The sequence below is a fragment of the Tursiops truncatus genome, chromosome 2, assembly GCF_011762595.2.
Source record: "Tursiops truncatus isolate mTurTru1 chromosome 2, mTurTru1.mat.Y, whole genome shotgun sequence".
NCBI classification, from domain to species: domain Eukaryota; kingdom Metazoa; phylum Chordata; class Mammalia; order Artiodactyla; family Delphinidae; genus Tursiops; species Tursiops truncatus.
Genome location: NC_047035.1, coordinates 27,545,528 through 27,571,637, shown reverse-complemented (window position 1 = coordinate 27,571,637; position 26,110 = coordinate 27,545,528). Strand labels below are relative to the sequence as shown.

Here is a 26,110-nt window from a genome sequence, read left to right as displayed (position 1 = left end):
TTGAAGGGGGCCAACAGCTTGGAAACATTGCTCTTATCTTTAGGAAAATCCTTCTCCCAGTGGGTCTGTGTTTGCCCCAAGTCCGGGGATTCCCCAGAGTCCTTTTTCTTTGCATCTATAACTCAGATAACAACCCTCAGACTCAAATTTCCCAAGGTTGGCACTATTGACATTTGGGGCTGGATAATTCTCTGATGGGGGAGGGTGCTATTCTATACATTCTGAGATTCTCAGCAACATCCCAGGCCTCTACCCTCCACATGTCAGCAACACACACACACACGCACCTTCCAGTTGTGACAACCAAAATTGTCACCAGACATTGCCAATATCTCCTGGGGGCAAGCTGCCCATGGTTGAGGATCCCTTTCCTTGATTCTTTTACTCAGAAATGAAAGCAGGGCCTGTTAGCCTGCAGCCCTGCAACTCTCTTTCCCTTCCGGCCAGGTCCCAGCCAGCTGGGTTCCCAGAGCTGGGAGGAGTGGATTTTCTGCAGGCAAGGTTCAAGGCTAGACTTGACAGGCCTATCAATCTAGGAGGCTCTAACTGGACTCATTATCTGAGCAAATTCTCCTTTGTAAGATCACCACACTCCAAGTGCCTCTAGAATAATTTGCCTTTCCTTAGGGGGATGGGATGGAGTGGGGTGCTGGAGAAGGGCTGGGCTCTGAGATGCCATCAGAATGGGTGGCCTGAGTCAGTGGAGCTGCTCTGGGCCTCGGGGATTTCCAGGGGGAACTGTGTGGACAGAATTCCCCTTGGATGATGGTCTAGACAGGGCTCACGCGTCCCTCTGCTCACCAGGAGCTTCTGCTTCCCCTTTAGGAAGAGGAAACACACTGGCTGTTTATTTTGGGACTAAGGATCTGTTGTGAATAAGTCCCAGGATGGGCAGCAGGACAAGTCTCCCCTCACGTGGGGCATCTCAGGAAATAGCCTTGTCACAGCGCTCCAGGGGGACCATTGATCAACTAGGAAAATAAAGGAAGGACAATGCCTGAAATTAAATCCAGTAAATAAGAAAAAGTAATTTAAAAACCGATTAGAATTCTTGCTAATTTTCCCCATCCTAAAACCAATCTATTTTTATTAAAAAAAAAAAAAATCCCACAGCCATTGACAGCCATTATTGAAGTAACTTCCATGAGCAAATTTTTTTTTAAATAAATTTATTTATCTATTTTTGGCTGCTTTGAGTCTTTGTTGCTGCGTGGGCTTTCTCTAGTTGCAGCGAGCGGGGGCTACTCTGGGTTGTGGTGCGTGGGCTTCAGTAGTTGTGGCTCGCGGGCTCTAGAGCGCAGGCTCAGTAGTTGTGGTGCACGGCCTTAGTTGCTCCGTGGCATGTGGGATCTTCCTGGACCAGGGCTCGAACCTGTGTCCCCTGCATTGGCAGGCGGATTCTCAACGTCACCAGGGAAGCCCCTTCCATGAGCAAATTAACATAAAGGGCTGGGCTCATATTATACATACTATTACCTAATTTTTTCCCACTGAAAAATATGTCTTCTAAACACTATTTCATGTTAATAATTATGTATGTTCTTTTTCATTTTTTAAAGACTAAAAAATTCATTTCTATGGTACAAATATGCCATAACTATTTTAAGTAAAATCTATACCTAAACATTTTAGTTGTTCACGTTTTTGCCATTATAAAGTATGCCTGAAACAAAAGTATTTGTCCATTCTTATGCTTTTCCCAACTGCCTTGTGTAAAACTTTTTTTTTTTTTTAAATTTTTTGGCCGTGCCACGTGGCATGTGGGATCTTAATTCCCCGACTAGGGATCGAATAAGCACCGAGCCTTACCCGCTGGACCGCCAGGGAAGTCCCTGCCTTTTGTAAAACTTTTAATTCATTTTCTTTCTTCTTTTTTCCACCTTCCTTCTCTCTTTCCTGCACCCTCCTCCACCCACATGAATGTTGACAGCATGGTGTATATATTCTACACCTTTCTCTATCCCCAAGCAATGATGTACAGTCTACATACACAGAGAAGGATGATTCATTTGGCCACTTGTTTATGAGTAATCGAATGCTGCTCCGTATTCTTAGTGACTTGGTTTCTCTCTCTCTTTTTTTTTTTTGCGGTACGCGGGCCTCTCACTGCTGTGGCCTCTCCCGTTGCGGAGCACAGGCTCCGGACGCGCAGGCCCAGCGGCCATGGCCCACGGGCCCAGCCGCTCTGTGGCACGTGGGATCTTCCCGGACTGGAGCACGAACCCGTGTCCCCTGCATCGGCAGGCGGACTCCCAACCACTGCGCCACCAGGGAAGCCCAGTGACTTGGTTTCTCTCTTGATGAGAAACCCTCTATCTCTACCCACAGGTTGTTTCCCAGATGCGAGCACCCAGGGTTTCAGGAGATCTGAAAAATGTCTCTTTCCGTGTCTTCCACTGCTACTTGGAGGCCTTGGATAGAAGCCATTATCTCCTCAGACTTACAGTTTCCCTGCCTATGAGATGGGAGCTGCTACTGCCCCATTTACTTCACAGGATTACTCTGAGCAAAACTTTTGAGTGTATAAAATAAGCCTTTACTTGTTACCCGTTGGTGGTCAAGACACACTGTGTGCTTCATTTGCTAATTTTGAAACATCCCTTATCCTTTGCTGCCTCTGTGCCTTTGCTTATGCCATTCACCTTGCCTGGAATATCCTACCACCTGCTCCCCTTATCCCAGTCTGACCCACCCCTTAAGGCCCAGTTCAAACCCCATTTCTTGCATTGCCTCTGATGGGAGGCAAGTCATCTCATCCTCCTCAGGACCCTTTATTTTCCTCATTACTCACTCATTTCCTTGGAGTATTCTGCTTTAAGGGTTTTTTTTTTTTAACATCTTTATTGGAGTATAATTGCTTTACAATGGTGTGTTAGTTTCTGCTTTATAACAAAGTGAATCAGCTATACATATGCATATATCCCCATATGCCCTCTTTCTTGCGTTTCCCTCTCACCTTCCCTATCCCACCCCTCTAGGTGGTCACAAAGTGCTTTAAGTTTTTAAAATCTGACTTTAAAAGCTCCTGAGGACAGGAATTGTATCTTATATGTCTGCTATTATCATAGGGTCCAGCAATCATACCCATTATGCACTCAAATATTTGTCAAACAAAAGAATGAATGCATCGAATGAGTGAGTGAATGAATGTTCTCTGTCACTCCTGCACAAACAGTCCCCTTGGCCATGGTTTCAGGAACAGACTAGAATCGTGAAAGATATTTTAGAGATTCTTTATAATATTTTGCCCTTGTTGGAAAACGCTGCATGGTGGAAAATACAAAAATGCACAAAGATAAAAATCACTCATAGTTTAGCCACCCAGAGAAAATTCATCTTTAATATTTTAATGTATATCTTTTTAGTCTTTCTATGCATATACATACTTATAAAATATGACATATATGCATTTATGTATATATACTCCCACACACACATACATATATAACTTAAAAAAAAAATTAGCATTTGTGTTCTGTGGGGGAGGAGGAGATGGGAGGAGCGACTCTTGGACGCCCTGGGCACTACTCAAAGGTTCTGGTTATGGGAGGTCCAGAAGTATTTCCAGTAAAGACAAGTTGAGGCAAGTTCCTGGGGCCCTTTGTGCTCACTGAGTCATTGATGGGTGGGGAGGGACCCTGAGCAAAGAACTGTGAGTGCCTGGGGTCCTGCGACGCTGGGTCCAACGTAGGACAGAGGAACAGAGCCCACAGTCGCCCCCTCTTACTCCTCTCTCTCATTCTTACCCCTCTAGGGGGAAGTCCAGGTCCCCCAGGACTTCTGGGTCTCACTCATCCGGAGAAAACCTTAGCCCTGGGGTGACAATTTCCCTGCTGTCTGCCCCAGCCCTTCCTACCGGAAGCACAAAAAGTACAGGAATTACCCAAGAAATGAGTGGGTGAATGGGTTCTCCCTGGGAATTGGGACACTCCCAGGGGAGGGAGGGATGTACACCCACTCCCCAGGAGGGAGCCTCAGACAGACTGGCTGGTGGGTTGGATGTGTCATTGGTGAGGCAGTAGATAGAACTCTCATTCACTGTGCCTTGACTCTGTGCCAGACACTGCTGGCCCTTCACACACTTTCTCATTTACCCTTCAAAACAAACCCTCAGGATTGTACCATCATGCCCGTAGGACAGAAGAGGAAACTGAGGCTGATGCTGCAGGCTCTAAAGCAAAACTGTGTGAGCAAAGCTGACTCCACCTGTTGTCACGTATGAGCGCACTGCTATTCACCCCCTGGAACTCCCTGACCACCTCTCCCCTGCCACGGCCTCCCTCATTCAGTAAGAGCGACCTTTCTTCTCCCAGGAGTGTCCCTGACGCCCTCAACTCCACCTCCAGGCTTTCAGCAAGGCCTGTGGACTCTGGCTCCAAAGCATCTCCCGTGTCTTCCACATCCTTCCGTCTTCACTGCTCCCCAAACACCCCCATGCTCTCCTAAACGATTGCAGTAACCCTGCTGCCTGCAGGTTTATTCTCCACACCACGGCCCAAACTATCTTTTAACCAGATCATATCACCCTGCTTAAAAGCCTCTAATAGACTCCCAACAAGCCTTCAACAAAGTCCAAACTCCTTGCCTTGGCTTATAAAGCCCGACAGGATGTAGCCTGCTTGCTCCTGCCACGCTGCCCATCTCCCCGTTCCTCCAGCAACCTAGCCGGCTCCCTTTTCAGGGACACTACGGTTGTTTCTGTTCACATCTGGACCTCTGGACTCTTTCTCCCCTCAGCTGCCCATGTGACTGGTTCCTCAATGTCACGCAAGACTCAGCTTAAAGGTCACTTCCTCTGGAGAGGTTCTCCCCAACCACCTGTTCTAAGTAGCCATTTAATCATTTGCTGTCACATCATTCTGTGTTAATGATGTGCATAGTACTTACCGCTCTGGGGTCCTTTAAAAATTTCATTCATTCATTCATTCCCTGTGTCCTCCCAATTAGAATCTATCCCCAGTGCCAACAGTGCCTGACATATAGTGGTTGCTCAATTAGTCTTTGTTCAATAAATTTGTGAACGAATGAATGACATTTTCCTCTAATTAATTAATGAAATGAACATTTATCATCTGTTAGGGGTCAGATGTTTAGCTAAGGGCGATGTGAAAAGTAAAGATGAACAAAGGACTTCCCCGGTGGCGTGGCGCAGTGCTTAAGAATCCACCTGCCAATGCAGGGGACATGGGTTCGAGCCCTGGTCTGGGAAGATCCCACATGCCGCGGAGCAACGAAGCCCGTGCGCCACAACTACTGATCCTGCACTCTAGAGCCCGCGAGCCACAACTACTGAGCCCATGCGCCGCAACTACTGAAGCCTGCGCACCTGGAGCCCGTGCTCTGCAACAAGGCAAGCCTCCGCAATGAGAAGTCCGCGCACTGCCACAAAGAGTAGTGCCCCGCACATAGCAACAAAGACCCAACACAGCCAAAAAAAAAAAAAAAAAAAAATTACAATAAAAGTAAAGATGAACAAGACACATCAACCCTCAAGAAGTGTTTGATTTATGATGCTTGTCTGAGATGTACCTTCAAATAATCTAGGGTGGGGAAAAGAGGGAGAACAAATGAAACAAAGCTGGCCTAATGTTGTTGACTGCTGAGGCAGCATGATGGGAAAAGGGTGGTTATTATATTATCCTCTTGACTTTTGTTTATCTTTGAAGATGTCCAAAATAAGAAGGGTTTGGTTTGGTTTGGTTTTTTCAAGAAACTATGATCAAGATGGGAGAAGTGTACACAAATAACTACTTTGCTGAGAATTGGATACATGAGGGAGTTTGTCAGTGGATGAACACTTATTACATTGACCAAGCATCTGGTGTGTGCCAGGCCCCGTGCTAAGTGCCAGGGATATAATGATAAATGAGGCACTTGGGGCCTGCTTTCATGCAGCACACAGTCTAGCCTACAGACATGGGGACAGGAGCTGCATAAAAGGACAAACACAGTATGCGGGGAGAGTGTGTAACGGGGAACACTCACTTGGGGTTCAGGAAATTGAGGGCAGGGACAGCCTCTCAGGCAGAGGGAACAGTTTACACGATGGCTCAGCAGTGTGCGAGAGCGTGGCTCATCCCAGGAACCAGGGAAGGCCAGCATTCTAGAGCAGACAGAACACAGAGGCAAGTGGAAAGAAAGAAGGCTGGACCAGTGAGCAGGGACAGACCCACAGGGATATGAGGGTCCTATTGAACATTTGGGACTTTCTCCTCTACCACTGAAGGAGCATGCGGGAAGGTTTCTTGAAGTAGGCGACCTATGAACTAGGCTTTGAAGCCTGCGAACAATTGCGACAGGCAAAGGTAGACCCAAAAGGCATTCCTGGTGAAGGTAACAGAGTGAACTCTGATCCAGAGGGAAAGAGTTCAAGGTCCTGAGGAAATAGTGGGTAGCCTGGCATGGGAGGGGCACGGTGCATGCAGGGGTGTAGAGGGCAATAAGCCTAGGCAGGAAGGTCAGAGACAAGTGCCAGACATGGTAGGCAAAGGAGTTTGGACTTTATTCCTTAGACAATGGGGAGCTGCGGAAGAGTTTTTTGATTATCAGATGGATATGATCAGAGCTGCCCTTGGGAAGAATGGATTTGACAGGGAAAGCAGGCGAGAGATTATGGATGTGATAGGCAATGTGGGTCCAGCTTTAACACTCAACAATTTATTGAGCACGTACTATGTGCCAGTCATCAAACTGAAAGCTGGAGATGCAAAAAGGACAAAAGGATTGCCTCTGTCCCGCCCCACCGAGTTCATAGATGGGTAAAGGGACAATGATAATACATAGTGACACAGTGACCTGACCAGTCTGTAAAGGAACCCTTAAGAAAGGGGGGCACTGAACTCTGCCTGAAGTGGGGGCAGTGGTCAGGAAAGGCTCTCAGAACCACATGAAGCCTCTCTCAGTCTTTCTAGAGGGATGAGTTACTGGAAAAGTGTGGAAAGCAGCGTTTCAGGCAGGAGGGGCAGCACAGCGTGAGCTTTAAGAGCAGAATGCCTGCAGACTTGGGCTGAGGACGGGGAGGCTGGTGCTGGGTCTAGAGAGAAGACCAGGGAGACGAGAGGGAGACAGGGTGAGGGCTTTGCATATCAAACTAGTTTGTTTCTTATCATTACGATAATGGAAATTGATTATCCCATATTCTTCCCTTTGTTCCCACAGCCCTGGGGGTGGGCGGCAACTCCTCCCTAGAGTTGCTGCCTCAGTGATACCTTGACCTTCTCTCTGTCTTTTCAGTTGACAACTTTAGACTTAGTGAACAATTGATCTGAAATTAATCTTAAATCTTAAATGGGCTCTGTTAGATCAGTTCCCTGGCTGGACCCTGACTGATAGAGAGGGCTTGACGGATTTTTAAGAAGAGATTTACATTTTAGAAAGATCTCTCTAGGGGCAATTACGGAGAATGAAGACTGAAGGCAGGGGGCCCTATCAGGCAACTGCTGCAGTACTGCAGGGGAGGTAGGCTGCTGAATGCAGACGGACTGGATGAGATCACGCAAGGCGCATGTGGAGGAGGATGAGAGAAGAACGCTGAGGGGGGAACCCCTGGAATCCCAGCACTTAAGAGATGAACTGAGGAAGAGGAACCCACAGAAAATCCTGAAGAGAAGGCTGGGAACCACAAAGATAGTGGAGGGAGGACCAGGCGGGGCATTCATAAGGAGGACGGAGCCTCGGCACCCTAAGGAAGTAGGCTTGGCAAGGGGGGTGTGTTATAGGCACACAGATACATATGTATTTTTAAAGTAATTGCTTCCCATACATTTGGAATATTAAGCAGAAAGTTTTTCACATCAACCCTGAGGCCACCGGTAACCTGGGTAACCTGGCCCAACCCTTCACCATTGTCCATGTGCACAGAGCTTTCAACATTGTACCTGTTTCTCAATGTACCTGCCTTTGTCGTTTTAACTGTTATTTGTTTTTTGCTGCTTTTATGTTTGTCATTTTTTATTTCAATTTCACTTATTGCTAATCAGCCTACAAAATATACATATAAATATGATTATTTACTCTGATTCTTATTTCCACTTATTAAATGGACTTTGAGAGAATAAATATATCTTCACCCACCCACAGAGACAAACATCTGCCAATAGTTAATCAAAACTTGCTATCGTCCATAAACATCAATTGCATTTCTATATACTAACAACAAACATATGGAAACTGAAATTAAAGACATAAGACCATTTACAATCACTCTAAAGAAATGAAATGATTAGGTATAAGCTTAACAAAACATATACAGAATCTGTATGCTGAAAAATACAAAATGCTGATGAAAGAAATCAAAGAAGACCTAAATAAATGTAGAGACTGTTGTGTTTGTGGATTGTAAGACTCAATAAAGACGTCAATTCTCCCCAAACTCATCTATGGGTTTACTGTAATTCCTATCAAAATCCCAGCAATGCTTTTTTGTAGACAGAAACAAACTTATTCTAAAATTTATGTAAAGGCAAGAGTTCTAGAATGGCTAAAACAACCTTTTTTAAGGAAATGTGTTAAGTGGGAGGAATCACCCCTACCTGATACTAAAGCTTAATATATAGATGTAGTAATCAAGACAGTGTGGTATTGATGAAGGGATAGAGGCATAAATCAATAGGATAGAAGAGAGATTCCCCAAAATAGAGCCACCCTTTTATTACGCAAAAGTTTCCTTTATTCTTGTGTCAAAATATAGCATTTTTGTCCTTGTCACTTTTTTAAGTCTACCTTACCCCCTTTTAGATGTTATAAATATGCTGTTCTATTTTCTTCTAGATTTTGTTGATATTTTTATTTTCATATTTAATTCTAACCCACCCAGAATTTTTTTGTAGGGTCTGGTGTGAGATACAAATCCAAGTTAATTCAAATAGGTTTCCCTATTCCTATTTTCACAGTGTTTCAAATCACTTTCTAGAATTTTTCCTATTCAGTTGCGTCAGGAGAAGCCACCTGGCAGGAAGGAGCCAGGTGGAGCCGACAGTCTTATAGTCAATAACCGGTGATAAGGCCGAATGTGTGGCAATATCAAATAATCAAGAACCAGCGTCATCCCAGCTAGCAGGTAGGGGTCAGCTGTCTTCAGCCAGGAAACAAGGAAGGGGTGGAGGGGTGTCGCAGATGCCTGGGAGGGGAAGTGGGAGGGAGCGCACATTTATGGATGGGGCAGGCTCTGTGCTAGGCTCTTTGTATGTTATCTCAATTAACCCTTCCAGAGCCCTACCCCTTTCAAAGATAAGGAAGCTGAGGCTCAGAGAGGTTGAATAATGTGCCCAGGGTCACATAATAACTGGGTGATCTAAGATTTGAACCCAGAAGGCCAAAGCCTGTGCTGTTTCAAATGAGCCCTTGATCTCCAACTAAATCTATTCCTCTGGTGACCCGAAGGGCCACGTTCTTTCCTATTGGGGCCACTGATACAAACCTTCCCGTTGCAGCTTGAGCTGAATGATGGCTCAGCGCCCGATCAGTGGCCTGAGGTCGGTGTTCTACATGAGTGGTTCACTGCTGGTGCTTGCTTCCAAACCAGACTTCCTGTTTCATCATTCACACCTATTGTCTCACTCCTGGGTTTCTTGACAAATGCCTTCCTTGCCACTCCCAGTTTGAGGGTGAGGTGACTGGGGAACAGGCTGTCGTGAGGAGCCTGTCAGACCTACTTACCTTCCAGAGACTTGCTGAGCAACCAGTGGCTCTGGGGGCAGGCCTTCCACCCAACTTTTTAGACCCTGAAAGATGCCCTTTGAGCTTGATTACCAATCAAATCATGATAATAGCTAAAGGGCACTGGGTGGCTTTCTATGTGCCGAGATGTGAGCTGTGTGCCTTACATGCATTGTTTCATATAATCCTTAAAACAACCCCATGAGGTAAATATGATTATTACATCCTTTTGCACACAAAGGAGCAGGCTCAGAGAAAGGTGTGTACACCCAGTAAGCATCAGGAATGTCTGAATAAAAGGCACAGAGAGGTGCCTGACCCGTCACCCTCACTTCCTCTTCTGTCCCTGCCCCCAAGGCCTCTGGCTTAGATTCCCTCATCCGTGAGAAATCTCTCTTCCTTTTTTTCTAAGGCCAAGGAATGCTGACCAGCGGTGCACAATGGCGGCAAAGGAAATGTGTGCCTTGGGTGTACCCAGAGTCCCATTCAGGAGCTTTTACTCCATAAATCTTTTTACAGAGAGAGAAATAAAAAGCTCTGTGCCCTGCTACAGGTATTTTATGTACCGGTGGAGCCAATAAAGAGGGGGTATGTGTGCATGCAGGTCTAGGTCTGTGCATGCACACACACATGTATATGAGGGTGGGGTAGCATTTAGGCAAACCAACCTCATAGAACTGTCCCATGTTTCTTTGGTCATATGTGGCTTCAGTGACTGCATTTTCTAAACCAAAAGTCAGAACGTATGGACCGGCTGGTATAATCGTCTCTGAGGGGAAAACACAGCAACAATGAAACTGGTACCATCCGCATGATATATATAGGTTGTTGGCTAACAGTTCAGCAGAGATGCTCTGGTGTGTCTGGGGGATGTCCTAGAGGCCTCTGGGAGAGACAAGGTTTGAATAAGGGTTGAGACCTGGATATATGTAAGTAGAGGCTCTCTAGCAGCTCACAGTGCCCTAAGGGTCAGCATTATTATATGTGATTTTAAAGACGCTGTTATGGAGCATCTGATATTCCCAGAACATTCAAGAGAAACATTATAGTCTAAAGCTGGAGGGGAGATCTAAAACAATATCTTGTTTTAGGGGTATTATGGGATGCATTCCATTAATAATTGCATCTATTTATATACATACAAAATGTCATGGAGAATTGAGCCAGCCCTGCCCACAATGAGGTAAAAAAGATTACCTCTACTTAAAATAGCCAGTGAGTGGAGATAAAAGTGATCTTCGTTTTTGCATGACATGAATTCAACAAACGTATTACTTCCTACTATCACTACCTATTGGCTTCCAGATACTGGGTGTCAGGCAGGTATTTTATACCAAAGAAACATGGGACAGTTCTATGAGGTTGGTTTGCCTAAATGCTACCCCACCCTCATATACAGGTGTGTGTGCATGCACAGGTACTGGGACTAGGATTGCAATGACAATGGGATGGCAGATGTGCAGGGGATTGTTATGATATGGTATGAGGAGGGTTATGATACTGGCGAGTATAATATGCTGTGGAGTCTGGAGGGCGATTAATTAGTTCATGGGTGGGGGCTGATATTAGTTTTCTATCGTCACATAACAAATTATCACCAACTTAGTGGCTTAAAACAACAAATATTTATTACCTCACAGTTTCTGTGCACCTGTAGTCCTGGCATGGCTTAGCTGGGTTCTCTGCTCAGGCTCTCATCAGGCTGTAATCAAGGTGTCTTTTGGGCTGCATTCCTTCCTGGAGCTTGCATCCTCTTCTAAGCACACTTGCTTGTTGGTAGAATTTAGTTCCTGTGCCTGTGTGATTGAAGTCCCTGTTTTCTTTGTAGCTGTCATTGAGGACCATTCTCAGCAACAAGAGGCTGCCCTTAAGTCCTTGTCAAATGGCTCCTTCCACAGGTTTTCTCACAACGTGGCAGCTTACTTCTTCAAGGTCAGCAGGAGAATCTCTCTGATTTCAGGGAGGGTCCCAATCCCTCTTTTGAAGGACTCACCTGATTAGGTCACCTACCCAGGATATTCTCTATTTTGATTAACTCAGAATCAACTGATTAGGGACCTTAATGACATCTGCAAAATCCCTTTGGTTGTAATCAAGGAGGTGATATTACATCATCTTTATAGATCCTACCCACACTGAAGGGTATACAAAGGTATACAAGGCATGTACGCCACAGGGTGGGAATCTTGGGGGTTATCTCAGAATTCTGCCTACCAAAGGTGGGGGAGGGGGAAGGAAGAGGGAAGTGCCAGGATAGGTAACCTTAGAGCTGAGTGTTGAAGAATGAATCTGAGTGCTCTAGGCTGCCAAGGTAGGGAGGGAAGCAGGAAGGGTGGAAAGGGCATTATGGAAAGACAGAAGACCACAGCCTTGAAGAAACCTGTTCAGTGGCAATGGAATTGTTCAGTGGGGCCATAGATTGGGGGGTGTGTGTTGGGGATTGAGAAAAGGTAGACAGAATATTAAGTCATGAAGACCCTGTTCTTTCAATGAGTTCTTGGCCTCAATTCCTGGTGACTGTACAGGGCAGGCAAGAGACAAAACCGTCAAACAACGAAAATTTCACTTTGAAGCTCCCTCCACTTGCATTTCTCCATCTCCACCATCCCATCTCCTTTAGCAAAGTCCTTTCCCCAGAGGTCTCTCTCCAGGGATTCCTGATCTCTTCCATCAGTGCACCACAGTTCTGTTTGTCTAAAAAGATGGATATGCACACTCTTCCAGACCCTTATGTCCAGGCTTCCAAGCGGGAGCAGCTTCTTGCTTACTGAGTCAGCTTCTGTATGCTCCTTTTCTGTGGGTGGAGAGGCCAAACAGTGGGCAGACTGGGGAGGTCTAGAAGAAGTCAGAGATGCTAGTCAATCTACACCAAAATAAAGAGTTAAGAGAGAAGAAGCTGGGAGAGGGTGAGAAATATCCATGAGGGCTTGGTGTCTGGAAGTTTTAGGGGGTTCAGAGCAGCCATAACATTTAAGAAGGAGAAGAAAGTTTCAGAAGGGTGGCTATGTTTACTGATCAGATCCTTCTTCTTCTTTTTTTTTTTTTTGTCTTCTCAGTATTTAAATAAAATGGGAATTAATTTTAAAAATAGTTTTTAATTAGTTTAGATTATTTCTCCTGTGTATGTAGGTGTGGTTTTGTTTTGTTTTGGAAGATGATACTGTGCAGAGCCTGGGCCACATGGGAGCTCAGGATTTATTTGGGTTACCTTAAAAGGAAAGGGATCTGGGAATTCCATGCTTCCACTGCAGGGGGCACTGGTTTAATCCCTGGCAGGGGAGCTAAGATCCCACAAGCCGTACTGTGCAGCCAAAAAACAGGAAAGGAAAGGGATTTGATAAATCATTGATACCTCCTTGTGAAATAGTTTAATATGTTACCACTCTGTGAAGTATTTACTTGAAAGAGAACTCCAAGGACAGAAAACTATCCCACCACCACCCCTAGGAAATGAATGTGTACTAGTAGAATTTCAGAGGTAATGGTATAGGATGATGACTCTTTCTTCACAAAAATACACCCAGTTTCATGTTGTCTCATCTGTACTATCCATGTAATTTCTCTGGTCTCTGGTTCTTGGGGTCAGCTGTGTTTCCTCCCTTGGAGTTTATGTCTGGTACTCAGTGATCAAGACAACAAACTTATAACTATGTGCTGGTGTTGTTGTTGTTGAAATGAATCTTTTGCCCTGCCTTCCCTCAAGCAAAAAAGAAAACGAAATGACCCAGTCTTAGCTGGGCAGCATTTCTGCCCACTACAACTGTGAGCAGGGATCATGGCTTCCATACGAGGTCAAGGCCCCGAGGTCTACAGAATGGTCAACTGGATCTACCCAGCCTTGTCCCTCCTTTGATTTCTTGGTACAACCTTTTAATATCCAGGTGTGTGTGTTTGATTGGGCTTAAATAAACACAGTGGGATTTGGTTTTGGTTTTTGTTTGTTTTGAAGAGTGGGGTTCTAAGCGGGGGTGGGGGGTGGGGGGAGCATTCCAGTCAACCTTGACCCCATATAGGCCAGAGAGAAGTGGTATGGAAGGAAGTGAAGAGGAACTGGGAGGTAAAATGGGGTCTAGTGTGGGAACTGACTTCCTCCGGAAAAGCCTGGAACATCCTTCTCAAAGCCCAGTACAGCCAAGCTCCTTGCACTAGCTCTCGGCCACTCCTTTGAAATGTTCTCCTTAGAGCAGGGCTCCACGCGGTGCACACCTACAACCCATGCACAGGAACACACACACACACACACACACACACACACACCTTTGTCTGGTGATAGACTGGGCCCAAAGAATCTGGCAGTCTGCGTGGCCGATGGCAGAGTGTTGAGCCTGTTCCCACTGTCTCCCTGGAGTCCCAGCGCAGACGCAGGTGCGCGTCAGTGCCTGCTCTAATTTTATCCCTGGTTGATGGAGGAGACTAACTGAGCAGCAGGGAGGCTGCTATTTTGGGTCTCTCCGTGGCTCTGGGTTATATAAAGCCCATTGCTGTGACCTGCATTGCTTTGTGGCTGTGCCTCACTCTGTGCGTTCTGTCACAATATGTCATCAGTTCAGACATTCACACACACCCCCCAGAGCTCTTGGGGAATGAGAAGGGAGGTGTGTGCTGGGGGAGTGTGTGTGTGTGTGTGTGTGTGTGTGTGTGCACGCTCCTGCCAGCTCACTGGGGGAGGAGGCCTGCTTATACGCCCGGGAGGGGGGATTGTACATGAAGGAGGTTTGTTTTCGAAGGAAACGGAAAGATCTCTCTGATGGAGGAACGTGAGTGTGCTGTGCTTTGGGCTTTAGGACGGAACGTGTTTGTGAGATGATGTTGTGGGTCTGCTGTTGGCATGGGGATAAGAATAACTTCTATTTCAGTAACTCTTTTCATTTTGAAGGAACCCGAGAGTTTCATAAATTACACACAAACGGTTTTGCCTCTGAATGGCAGGGATTTTTTCCCCTCTGGAATTAGGAGCAAGCAGCTCGATGAACAAACGTGAGAGCCCGAGTTTAGGGATGGGTTGATGGCAGAGGATGGCATTTCCTGCATCACTGGGTACAAATCTTACTGGGAAAATTTTCCTTGTAGATCAAAAAACCCTTATAGTGCCAGTCCCGGGACTACTGTGTAAATTAGGTGCTGGCTAATTGAGTCATGTATGATATCTAATTTATCTTTGTCTCCCTCGGTATTGAATCTTAATAAATATTTTTAAATATGTAAATTTTGATGGATGAACATACTACAGCTCATTAGTCTATGGATATGAAAGAACCAGTTTTCCCAAAATAAAATTATCCACCCAGAACAAGCCTAACAGAGCCTGATGAGCTTGTCACACAGGTATTTGTCCTGTCCCTCAATAAAGCAGGGGAAAGGAGATGTATTTTACTTGGTGAACTGCGTGTCTCCCATATATAATCTCAGGGTATATTCTGGTTGACATGATGGAGCCCAAAAGGCATCCAATTCCCGGGGGAGTGAAGATTTGACATGGATACAGCTTGGCTCTTGGAGCCCAACAGAATGTGAGGTCTCAGGCTGGCGCTCGTGTTTCTGATTTGGGTTCTTCCATCACCGGCAGCTACCACAGCAGATGGGGCTCCCATTACTAGTAATTTGATTGCGACACTGTTTCTTAGCTGCTCTTTGAAAGGCATTGAAGACCCTTCTCTTCCACCGGTCAAGGCCCTTCTAAGGGATTTTAGAGAGAAGAACTCGGGAGCTCTCCTTGAAGAAAACCAGAAGAATCTAGAAGCCTGCTAACATGGGCTGAAGAGAACCGGCACCTCAGAGCCTTCCAGAGAAGGGAAGCAGGAAAGGGAACCCAACCAGAATCAAAGACTGGGCTTGTAGGGGCCGGATAGGGAAATGAAGCTAGGAATGGGGAAGGTATAAATGAATCACTGTGTGTTTAGTTTATTCATAATTGACTTAAGCAGAATCTCGACACTCATGCCCCTCCTCCCACCCCTGGCTGTGAGTACGAGCTCACTGCTCTGGCTCCTTGGTGGTCTCCTCGATGACCTCCAACTCCCCCTACCCGCCCCCCACGCCCCCCGCAACTGGTGTCAAAGTGACCTTTCTAAAACACAAATCTGGTCACCCAACTGCATAAACTTCTTCAAAGACTCTTTATTTCTCTCTCCAGAGAAAACCCAAATGCATGAGCACACCAACCTGGGGCCTGGTTATCTCTCTGGCTTAGGTCACATAGCAAGGCTCTCAACCCTCCCCAAAGTGGTCCTCCTCCCACCCGCCTCATTCCACTCCCTGACCCCTAAACCTTACCGAAACACTTCTAATCCCCTGAATGTGCTAAACCCTCTTGCCTTCTATGTGTTAGCGTGGACTGTTCCATCTACCTGGAATGCCCTTCCAGTCATTTTTTTCCCCCTGAGCTTCCCTCAGGCCTCAACTCAAGCATCAACTTCTCCAGGAAGTTGTGTTAACCCCTCCATCCCTGGATCAGTTTCCTCTCCTCTGGCATTTTGCTCACCTCTACCCTGGCACTTACATGCTCTGCAGTCTGTCTTGCCTAGACTGTGGGTTTCTAGAGCACAAAGACTCTGCAGCTCCTGACCTGGCCTGCTGCTTGGTCTTCAACAGTGTTTGTTGAATGAACTACTGAATTTGAGCAGAAGCCACACTTCAGAATTAAAAGTTCCTCAAACATCATGAGAGACAAAGTTGGTGGGAAATGCCGATGAAGTTGAAGAGGAAAGGCCAGGTCCTGGGAAATCTGACCATGAACAATACCAGTGAGCCCGCGATAGTCTCTGAAGCCTAAGACAGAGGACTGCCCTGCCCCACTGCTGTGTCAGGCAGGTGGGACTGTTGCTAGGGGTAGAACAGTTAGTGTGATGCCGGTACCCCCATGATGATCGGCCATCACTGATCAGCATCTCTCCCACGGTCTACACAGGCTCTGCTTTTTCTGCCATGCATCTGTGGGGTGGGGGGAGGGGACTTGCATATGGACCTCGGTGACTCTCATGGAGGAACCCAGGCCTCCAGCCACACCCTCCCCGTGGACACACCAAGAACCATCGAGGCAGCTGTGATTCCACCACAACCACCGGAACCTCACGGCTCCATCCCACTGGACTGGGTGCTCCTTTTGCTATGTCACACCCTGGAGAGGCTGGTCTGGGGCATAGGAGAGAAGCCAGCATGCTGAGCACCTCGCACTTGACCAAATTAGATTATGAGAAAGTGGAGACAAGTTTGGAGGTGGCCGCATACTATAGATCAGATCTCAAATGCACTGAGACAGGCTCTTTGATTAAATCCCTGATTCAGCCTTCACGTAGGAAGTACTTTTTTAGAAGATGGTTAGGGCTTCCCTGGTGGCGCAGTGGTTGAGAGTCCGCCTGCCGATGCAGGGGACACGGGTTTGTGCCCCGGTCCGGGAAGATCTCACATGCCGCAGAGCGGCTGGGCCCGTGAGCCATGGCTGCTGAGCCTGCGTGTCCGGAGCCCGTGCTCTGCAACGGTAATCACCACTTAGTTCATCTGTTTCAATATTCCCATTTTCATTTATTGGGCTTTATTAGAGTCTACATTTTCTACATTCTCAAGGCATCACTACCCCAAATATTTCCGTTTAACACTGAATTGGAAGCTGCCTACTGATCTTCCAAAGACAATTCTGTATGTGTGTGCACACGCGTTCTCCTGAGTCCTTTGTCCCTGTTCTCAGAATTGCCTCATGATAATAGAATAATAATGATGTGGACCCAGGAAGAAACTGGCGATGGGGAAGGTAGGAACATAACCTGCATTTTCTCGGAAACTTTCAGAATTTTAAACAGTGCCTTTTTTTAGGCTGATGAATCCTGCCAGACAGTCACCCTGCTGTGACAGAGAAGGAGTGGAGAGAGCCTGGGTGAATGGGAGCCGGGGGAGTAGAGAGGAAAGGAGGGTGGCTGTGAGCATGCTCACAAGTTTAGAACAGCTGTGGAGGTTAGAGTAGCTCCCCCTGAATGAGATGACGCTGGGCCACTAAGGAGAAAGGAAAAGAAAGAAGATTCTGCTGCTGATGACGGTGACAAGGAGAAGAGGTACTTGGTTTACACAGTGGGTGGGTATTAAAGGATTATGTATATTAAGCACTATTCCCATCACCCAGAAAGGCCTGTACTTTAACTGCCAAGAAACCAGTAATGAATGGAACACCTTCCAGGGATGAGAACAAATTAAAACAATGTATTCTGTGCTCAATATGTAAGATATTTAGAAATCGGTAGCACATTTGGCCTCATGGGGCATTTTCAGGGAGAAATTGTAGAGAATCTCATGTTTGTCATTTCTCTCTCTCTTTCTTTCTTTCTTTCGTTACCACACAGCTTGCAGGATCTTAGTTCCCTGACCAGGGATTGAACCTGAGCCCTCAGCAGTGAGAGTGCTGAGTCCTAACCACTGGACCTCCAGGGAATTCCCTCTCATTTATTTTAGTTTCTATTTAAAAGTCACATAACAAGACTCTCCTTAGTGAAGATATTAGTTAATGTTTATTGAGTGCCAGCTGCATGCTTGTTGCTCTTCTAAATGTTCTGCGTCCATCAACTCAGGTAATCTTCACAACTTTATGAGCTGGGTACTCTTTTTTAAAAAATTTATTTATTTTTTATACAGCAGGTTATTATTAGTTATCTATTTTACACATATTAGTGTACGTATGTAAATCCCAATCTCTGGTTCATCCCACCACCACCACCACCCCGCTTTCCTCCCTTGGTGTCCATACGTTTGTTCTCTACATCTGTGTGTCTCTATTTCTGCCCTGCAAACAGGTTCATCTGTACCATTTTTCTAGATTCCACATATATGCGTTAATATACGAGATTTGTTTTTCTCTTTCTGACTTACTTCACTCTGTATGACAGTCTCTAGGTCCATCCACGTCTCTACAAATGACCCAATTTTGTTCCTTTTATGGCTGAGTAATATTCCATTGTATATATGTACCACATCTTCTTTATCCATTTGTCTGTCAATGGGCATTTAGGTTGCTTCCATGACCTGGCTATTGTAAACAGTGCTGCAATGAACATGGGGTGCATGTGTCTTTTTGAATTATGGTTTTCTCTGGGTATATGCCCAGTAGTGGGATAGCTGGATCATATGGTAATTCTATTTTTAGTTTTTTAAACTAAAATGTAAGTTTAAACTCCATACTGTTCTCCATAGTGGCTGTATCAATTTACATTCCCACCAACAGTGCAAGAGGGTTCCCTTTTCTCTGCACCCTCTCCAGCATTTGTTGTCTGTAGATTTTCTGATGATGCCCATTCTAACTGGTGTGAGGTGGTACCTCATTGTAGTTTTGATTTGCATTTCTCTAATAATTAGTGATGTTGAGCAGCTTTTCATGTGCCTCTTGGCCATCTGTATGTCTTCTTTGGAGAAATGTCTATTTAGGTCTTCTGCCCATTTTTTAATTGGGTTGTTTGTTTTTTTAATATTGAGCTACATGAGCTGTTTATATATTTTGGAGATTAATCCTTTGTCCATTGATTCGTTCGCAAATACTTTCTCCCATTCTGAGGGTTGTCTTTTCGTCTTGTTTATAGTTTCCTTTGCTGTGCAAAAGCTTTTAAGTTTCATTAGGTCCCATTTGTTTATTTTTGGTTTTTATTTTCATTACTCTAGGAGGTGGGTCAAAAAAGATCTTGCAGTGATTTATGTCAAAGAGTGTTCTTCCTATGTTTTCCTCGAAGAGTTTTATAGTGTCCGGTCTTACATTTAGGTCTTTAATCCATTTTGAGTTTATTTTTGTGTATGGTGTTAGGGAGTGTTCTAATTTCATTCTTTTACATGTAGCTGTCCAGTTTTCCCGGCACCACTTATTGGAGACACTGTCCTTTCTCCATTGTATATCCTTGCATCATTTGTCATAGATTAGTCGACCATAGGTGCGTGGGTTTATCTCTGGGCTTTCTATCCTGTTCCATTGATCTATAGCTCTGTTTTTGTGCCAGTACCATATTGTCTTGAGTACTGTACCTTTGTAGTATAGTCTGAAGTCAGGGAGTCTGATTCATCCAGAGCTGGGTATTCTTAATATTCCCATTCTACAGATGGGGAAATAAAGCCACAGAGATTAAGTAACATGCCCAAGACCACAAAGCTAGTCAATAGAAGAGCTAAGATGTGGACTTAGGCAGTCTGACTCCAGATCCCAAACTTATAACTGCTTTTTTTTTTTTGAATTTAATTTATTTTTTTATACAGCAGGTTCTTATTAGTCATCCATTTTATACACATCAGTGTATACATGTCAATACCAATCTCCCAATTCATCACACCACCACCCCCGCCCCCCACTGCTTTCCCCCCTTGGTGTCCATACGTTTGTTCTCTACACCTGTGTCTCAATTTCTGCCCTGCAATATAACTGCTCTTCTATACCATATTTGTAATAGCTCATGTGCCCTTTTAAAGCTGTTGATGGTATGCAAGGTGTGTGTTTTACCTCCGTGCAAAAGAATGTGGGAAACGGTGTGGAAATCTTGTATAGACGACAGCATGACATCATTATTAATAAATGCTTATGGAACTAGGTCAGTCACGTCACCTTCAGGGCTTAGCAGCAACTCCACAGAGGACTCAAAGTGAGTCTTATTTCTAGATGCCCTGCCCCAAAACATTCAACAAGTGATCCCTTTATCTATTCACTTAATAAAATTTTATTTAGCACACTGTACTAGGCTCTGGAAATAAAACTGGGACTAAGACACAGTCCTTGCCCTCAAGGAGCATGTAACACGTGGACATCTCTCAACCAATGGCCAATAGGTTAGAAGTGCAACAATATCCTAAGGGCTGATCCTGTTGTCCATTTGTTACTTGCCTCAGATGTGTGGATAATCCTTGTTTGCTGGAGGCCTTAGGGTCAGCGCAACCACCAGCCAAGTGGGCTGTCATCCCTGGAAGTCACTTGTGTCCAGAAATGTTTCCCTAGCCTTCTGCCAAGAACTTGAAGTTCCCATTAGGGAACTGACATGGAATGATGTCAAAGATGGTAGTCAACTATTTGTAATAAGGTGGATAGACCTAGAGTCGGTCATACAGAGTGAAGTAAGTCAGAAAGAAAAAGACAAATACCGTATGCTAACACATATATATGGAATTTAAGAAGAAAAAAAAATGTCACGAAGAACCTAGGGGTAAGACAGGAATAAAGACACAGACTTACTGGAGAACGGACTTGAGGATATGGGGAGGGGGAAGGGTGAGCTGTGACAGGACGAGAGAGAGTCATGGACATATACACACTAACAAACGTAAGGTAGATAGCTAGTGGGAAGCAGCCGCATGGCACAGGGATATCGGCTCGGTGCTTTATGACCGCCTGGAGGGGTGGGATAGGGAGGGTGGGAGGGAGGGAGATGCAAGAGGGAAGAGATATGGGAACATATGTATAACTGATTCACTTTGTTATAAAGCAGAAAATAACACACCCTTGTAAAGCAATTATACCCCAATATAGTGTTAAAAAATGTTAAAAAAAAAAAAGATGGTAGTCAAGACAGATGACTGCAAAGCAGAATGTGTGACATTGTGAATGCATTGTTTAAATAAAATATATAGAATAAATATATAGAAAGGTTTAGGACTAGTTTCTAGGGAGCAGCTCATGGAACTGAGAAGTCCAGAGGAGTCTGTGTCAGGCAAGGCTTCATCTAGGAGCTCTAGGACTCATCTGTGGAGTGAGAGGTAGAGACAACCTCTCTACCTCTTTTAAAGCACAGGGATTGCGAGCAGGGAGGTGTGATTCCCTGGAGGAAAATGAGAGTTCAGCTGCCAGGAGAAGCAGGAATGAGTGTTGGGAGGCAAAACAAGAGGTCCACCACATGAACCTAGGAAGATGTATAGTTCAGAGGAAGATCTGATGGGGCCATATCACCTCAACTGATTTGTTGCCTTGAGAGTTTCCTTGTCAGTACCTCTCACATCCAGACCTACCTTGGAGTGGAGCAAAGAAATGACACACTTGTCTTCTGCTCAGGCAGATGATGAACAACTGTCTAGATCTGGGGTAGCCAGCACTAGTGACCTGGAAATTAGGAGCCTCGGGCAGGGAGGAATAGGTAGAAGTGAAGGCTTAAATATATGGAAGGCCAAACTCAAGGTGTCAGGAGCCTATGAGACCTTCTCCTCAGAGCGCCAGCTTTTCGACTGCCTTTCAGATACACAGGATGCAAGCCTGGAATCTCAAATGCCCCCGGGGCAGGCAGGTAAAACAAACCAGTGTGGTGGGCTACTGCACGGAACCAACGACACGTGCACCCCGAAGGGGGCAGCTGTCACCACTATCACCATTTTTCCCCCAAGGGAAGCTGTAAACCCTGACTGGACATGCATATGCACACACGTGAGAACTATTTCTAAACACTGGCAAGGAATCACATTTAAAAATACATTATGTGGGCTGGAACAGAAAAACATGTCCATAGGTCAGAATCTGCCTGTGGACCCCCAATTTGTGACATCTGATAGAGCCATAGTGTCATGAGCGAATGAAAATCCCTTCTCTGTTTGTGCAATATTGAATCTGTGTGTCAACCTATGTCCAAGTCAACAAATGCCCAGTGACAGCCCACTGCCCACAGTTCAGCCCTTTCATCTGCACTATCTAACTAAAATCTGAAAAACACCGTGTCAGCCACGAAAGGAGAGGGAACATCACTGTGAGAACTGTACTTTCATTTCCTGGCGGGGGTGTGGTTACATTCACAACTTCAACGTGATACTAACGGTCGGAGGGTTTTACATTCGATTTCCTGTTTCCTTTTCTTAATAAAGGAAAAGCGGCCCCCGCAGCAACGGTAGGCTGAGTTCCATAGGAAGACACCATGGGGGTTCCGACTTGGCCACAAGCAAAAACAAAACGTAACCCCCGAAACCCGGTAAATAACAATATGCAGGAGAGCTGTGGGTCTTACGGTTGCGTAGGATTGTTTTGATCACCTGCAGCAACTTTGCGTCTCACGCTCATAAGACCAGTGACCAAAGTCCTCTATGTTCGAGTTATGGAAACATTTCAAAAGGTTTAGAAAATAATTAATGGTGATAATGATAATGATAGTAGCTATGGTGTGCCAACGACTGTGAGAGTTTCCTTGCATGTCTCTAATGTCATATAAACTCTCCAAGAATTATCCCCATTTTACAGACAAGAAAAGTTGGAGGAGGCTTGGAGGAGTTAAGATAATTTGCCCAAGTCACTCATAAGTGATGCAGCTGGAGTTTCATTCTTTCTTTCATTCCTTGAATATTTATTGGTCACCTATTTAGTGAGCCAGGCACTGCAAAAATATTTATGGTTGAAAGCATCTAAGCTCAAAATGATTCTCACCTGCAGAAAAGGACCTCTGTGTAGAGGCCACATTTGGAATATTGATCTTGATCTTTCTTTCATTTGTTCAGACACTTTGTGAGTATCTACTGTGTCCAGAGTTCTAGGCTGAGTGCTGGGGGAATACACTGACCTTGACTTTTGGAAGCTTGTAGTTTAGTTGGGGAGACAGAGCCTAGGCAAGAAAACCTTTGAATAATAATATAATGCATAATGAAGTGCCAAAGGAGATGGTCCAGATGAAAAAACTCAGAGGGATGAAAGACTCCTTCGGGCTGGGATGGTTGGGGCAGTGGAACAGAGGAGACGGTCTTTGAGGGATGGATAGAGTGGAGACGGACGCAGTACACACAGGCGTGCGGTAGAAAAGGGCAAGGCACAGCATAAGCAAAGGAGGAAAGATATGGTGAGGCTGCACCCTTTGGTGTGTAAGTGCTCAGTTTGGGCAGTCACGTGATGTGGTCTTGGGTGTGAAATCCGGAATTGACACCTTTCTACTTGTGTGATCCTGGATCAATTCCTTTACTTGTACATTGAGCTTCAGTTTCCTAACCTGTGAAGTGGGCATCGTGAATGAAGGAGGCAGGTTAAGCAGTGCCTAGCACCTGGCGAGCCCTCAGGGGCAGCTATTACTATGAATATGGTCTCTTGGTGGGGGTACCTTGCGGCCGTTCCATCTGAAGAGTGGAGAGAGATGTGTGGCCAACCCGAAACCATAACGTAAGAGCCGAAAAGAGGACTGGAAAGTCTACAGCCATGAACTGAAAGCAGCATGCCTCAGCCCTAGAATCGGATAACACAACTAAACCGCAAATGTGCTGCTCCGGGCTTTGAACTTCTACAGCAGGGCGAGACCCACTGTAACTTACTCTGTGATGGAGTCAAACCACATTTTTTTTTTTCTTTTTCTCATCAGATTTCACAGGAAATACACTCCTTTATTCAGATTTGAGATAAGGTACCCCTCCACCGTAACTCTCCTTTGGGGTATTAACTCACCCATTAAGTGGCTCACTTTCTATCCTGGGCCCATATCATCATCAGCTTATATTTAATAGGCACGTGGGTTTGTATTGCCCTTATGTTAGAAGTTAAATCTATTAAGACATGGTTTGTAGTCAGACTGAGATAATAATCTAAGAAAAGGAAGGTGAGAGTCTCCTGGGGACACAGCCAAGGGGGGAGGGTTAGATTTAAAAAAAAGTTATTCTTCCATCAGTAATCGCCCACATTGCTGTTGCTCAACAATTATTTTAGGCTTCATGACTTTCAGCCTCACCCCTGTGCCCAACAGGGAGAATCTATACCGAGGTGTTGGCAACAATTTCTCAGCAGCTGTTACAAATTAATAGCTTTGGCTGACTTCCCAAGTTGACCCATTAAAATTCTCAAGAAAATTGGCTTTAAGGAATTTCCCAAAGACCCCTGACCTAGTCTAAAGGGCCTTTTTCCTCATTCTAAGAGTACTCATTCCTGGATCTCTTCAGGAAGGGTAGGAGGGGTATAAACAATAGCTTAGTGAGTGTTAGTTTAGTCAGTTTTCAACAAATACGTATCCAGAGAAAGAAGGATGCAAAGAAATAATAAACTATCACAACAGTAATAATGCCTAACATTTAGTGAGCATTTGCCACACACTTTTATTATCTCAGTGTCCTCCCAACCACACTATAAGGAAGGTACTATTGTTATGCCCATTTTACAGATAAGGAAACTGAGGCACAGAAAAATTAAGTATTTTGGAAGATAAATACTTTGCAAATGAGTGGCAAAACTAGGATTAGAACCCAGGGAATCTGGCTCCAGGGCTGGTGTTTTTAAACGTTTCCAAGGTGTGTGTGTTTTATTGGGAAGAGGTGGAGGAAGAGGAAGCGCTATAAAAATGTCGGGAATAGAAGGGTGCCTTAGGGGTTTGGGCTTTGGCTTTGGCCTGGTATGATGCTGTCCCACTCACTGAACAGATGGACAAGGGCATATTCAGACAAATACCCAGAAATATGACATAGTTTTGTACCTAGTCTCTTCCCCTATCCTTTTCTGCTCTTGTAGGGTCAGCCAGTTTCCAGCCCAGTTTTAGACTTTTAGCATGGGACCTAGTTAGCCTAAGGGAATTACTGGAGCCATCCCTGGCTCATGGAGCTCCAGAGAGGTTAGTGAGAGCCTAGGGGCTGGAATCAGATGACCCTTCTTGAGGTGTGGACCTAGTAGTCCCGAGGATCCCCAGGTAAACCGGACTTTGGGGCTTTGAACCCCCCAGTCCAATATGGAAATGTCTCAGAACTTCACCCTGGTCCCATGTCTCCACTGGCTCTGAAGGAAGGACCTCCATTTTGCTTTGGGTAATTAAGAGTACAGTCTCAGAAGTCAGCCAGCCCGGGTTTGAATTTCACTCACCACCTCTGCAGACTTGGGGAAGTTAACTTCTCTGTGCCTACATTCTTTCATCTGTCAAGTGGGGATAATAATAGAACCTACTTCATAGGGTTGTTACAAGGATTAAATAAATGAATCCGTACCAGCCACATAAGGCATGCTAAGCACTCCATAAATGTGGGCAGTGGTAATAAGCTACACCTTGTCTCCATTTAAGAAGTAATTCTAACTGTCTCAAGCTCACAGTGTACATTATCACACCCTGCAGGGAGCGGCCTGGTGAACAAAGCCTGTGGCCTTGCCAGGTCCTGCAGCCATGTGCTTGGGGCTCTCTTGAAGAGGAAATGGTTTCATCACCCGCTATCTAGGCCAGGGCCACTTTCTTCAGGGAAGGGCTCTGTGGCCTTGTCTGCTGGACAAGGTTGGTGCTTGGTTACGCCCAGCACCCTAGCCTGGCTCTGCCACGCCCCCCAGCCTGCGGAGAGGCACGCACCACCTGCCCAGTAGAATGCTCCTTCATGCCAGGCTCTCTGGGGCAGGTGAGCCTCCTATGGAAGCTAGCGCGCTTCTGTAGGTCCTTCTATGGACCTGGCTGGATGACCATGACTGTCACCTTCACTTAGGAAATGCCTGCATTCAACAAAAGGCTATCCAAGGGTCCAGGGCAAGGGCAGTTTCTAGACTTGGTAGAAAGGCCCTTTTCAAGTTGACTTGGGAACCTCGAAAGTAAAGTGT

At 45.4% G+C, this 26,110-nt stretch overlaps 1 long non-coding RNA gene and 1 other non-coding gene across 3 annotated transcripts in view; both read right to left on the bottom strand.

Annotated features, from left to right (window-relative positions):
- Positions 1–12,459: 12,459 nt before the first annotated feature.
- The window catches only part of LOC141277940 (uncharacterized), a 47,793-nt gene continuing 34,142 nt past the window's right edge, over positions 12,460–26,110 (bottom strand). For both annotated transcript variants that reach the window (XR_012329897.1, XR_012329894.1), the window contains one exon: positions 12,460–12,492. This is a non-coding gene — a long non-coding RNA (uncharacterized lncRNA). The remainder of the gene's footprint in view (positions 12,493–26,110) is intronic.
- Positions 18,003–18,075, bottom strand: TRNAE-CUC (transfer RNA glutamic acid (anticodon CUC)). The gene has a single exon. It is a non-coding gene; the product is annotated as a tRNA-Glu (tRNA).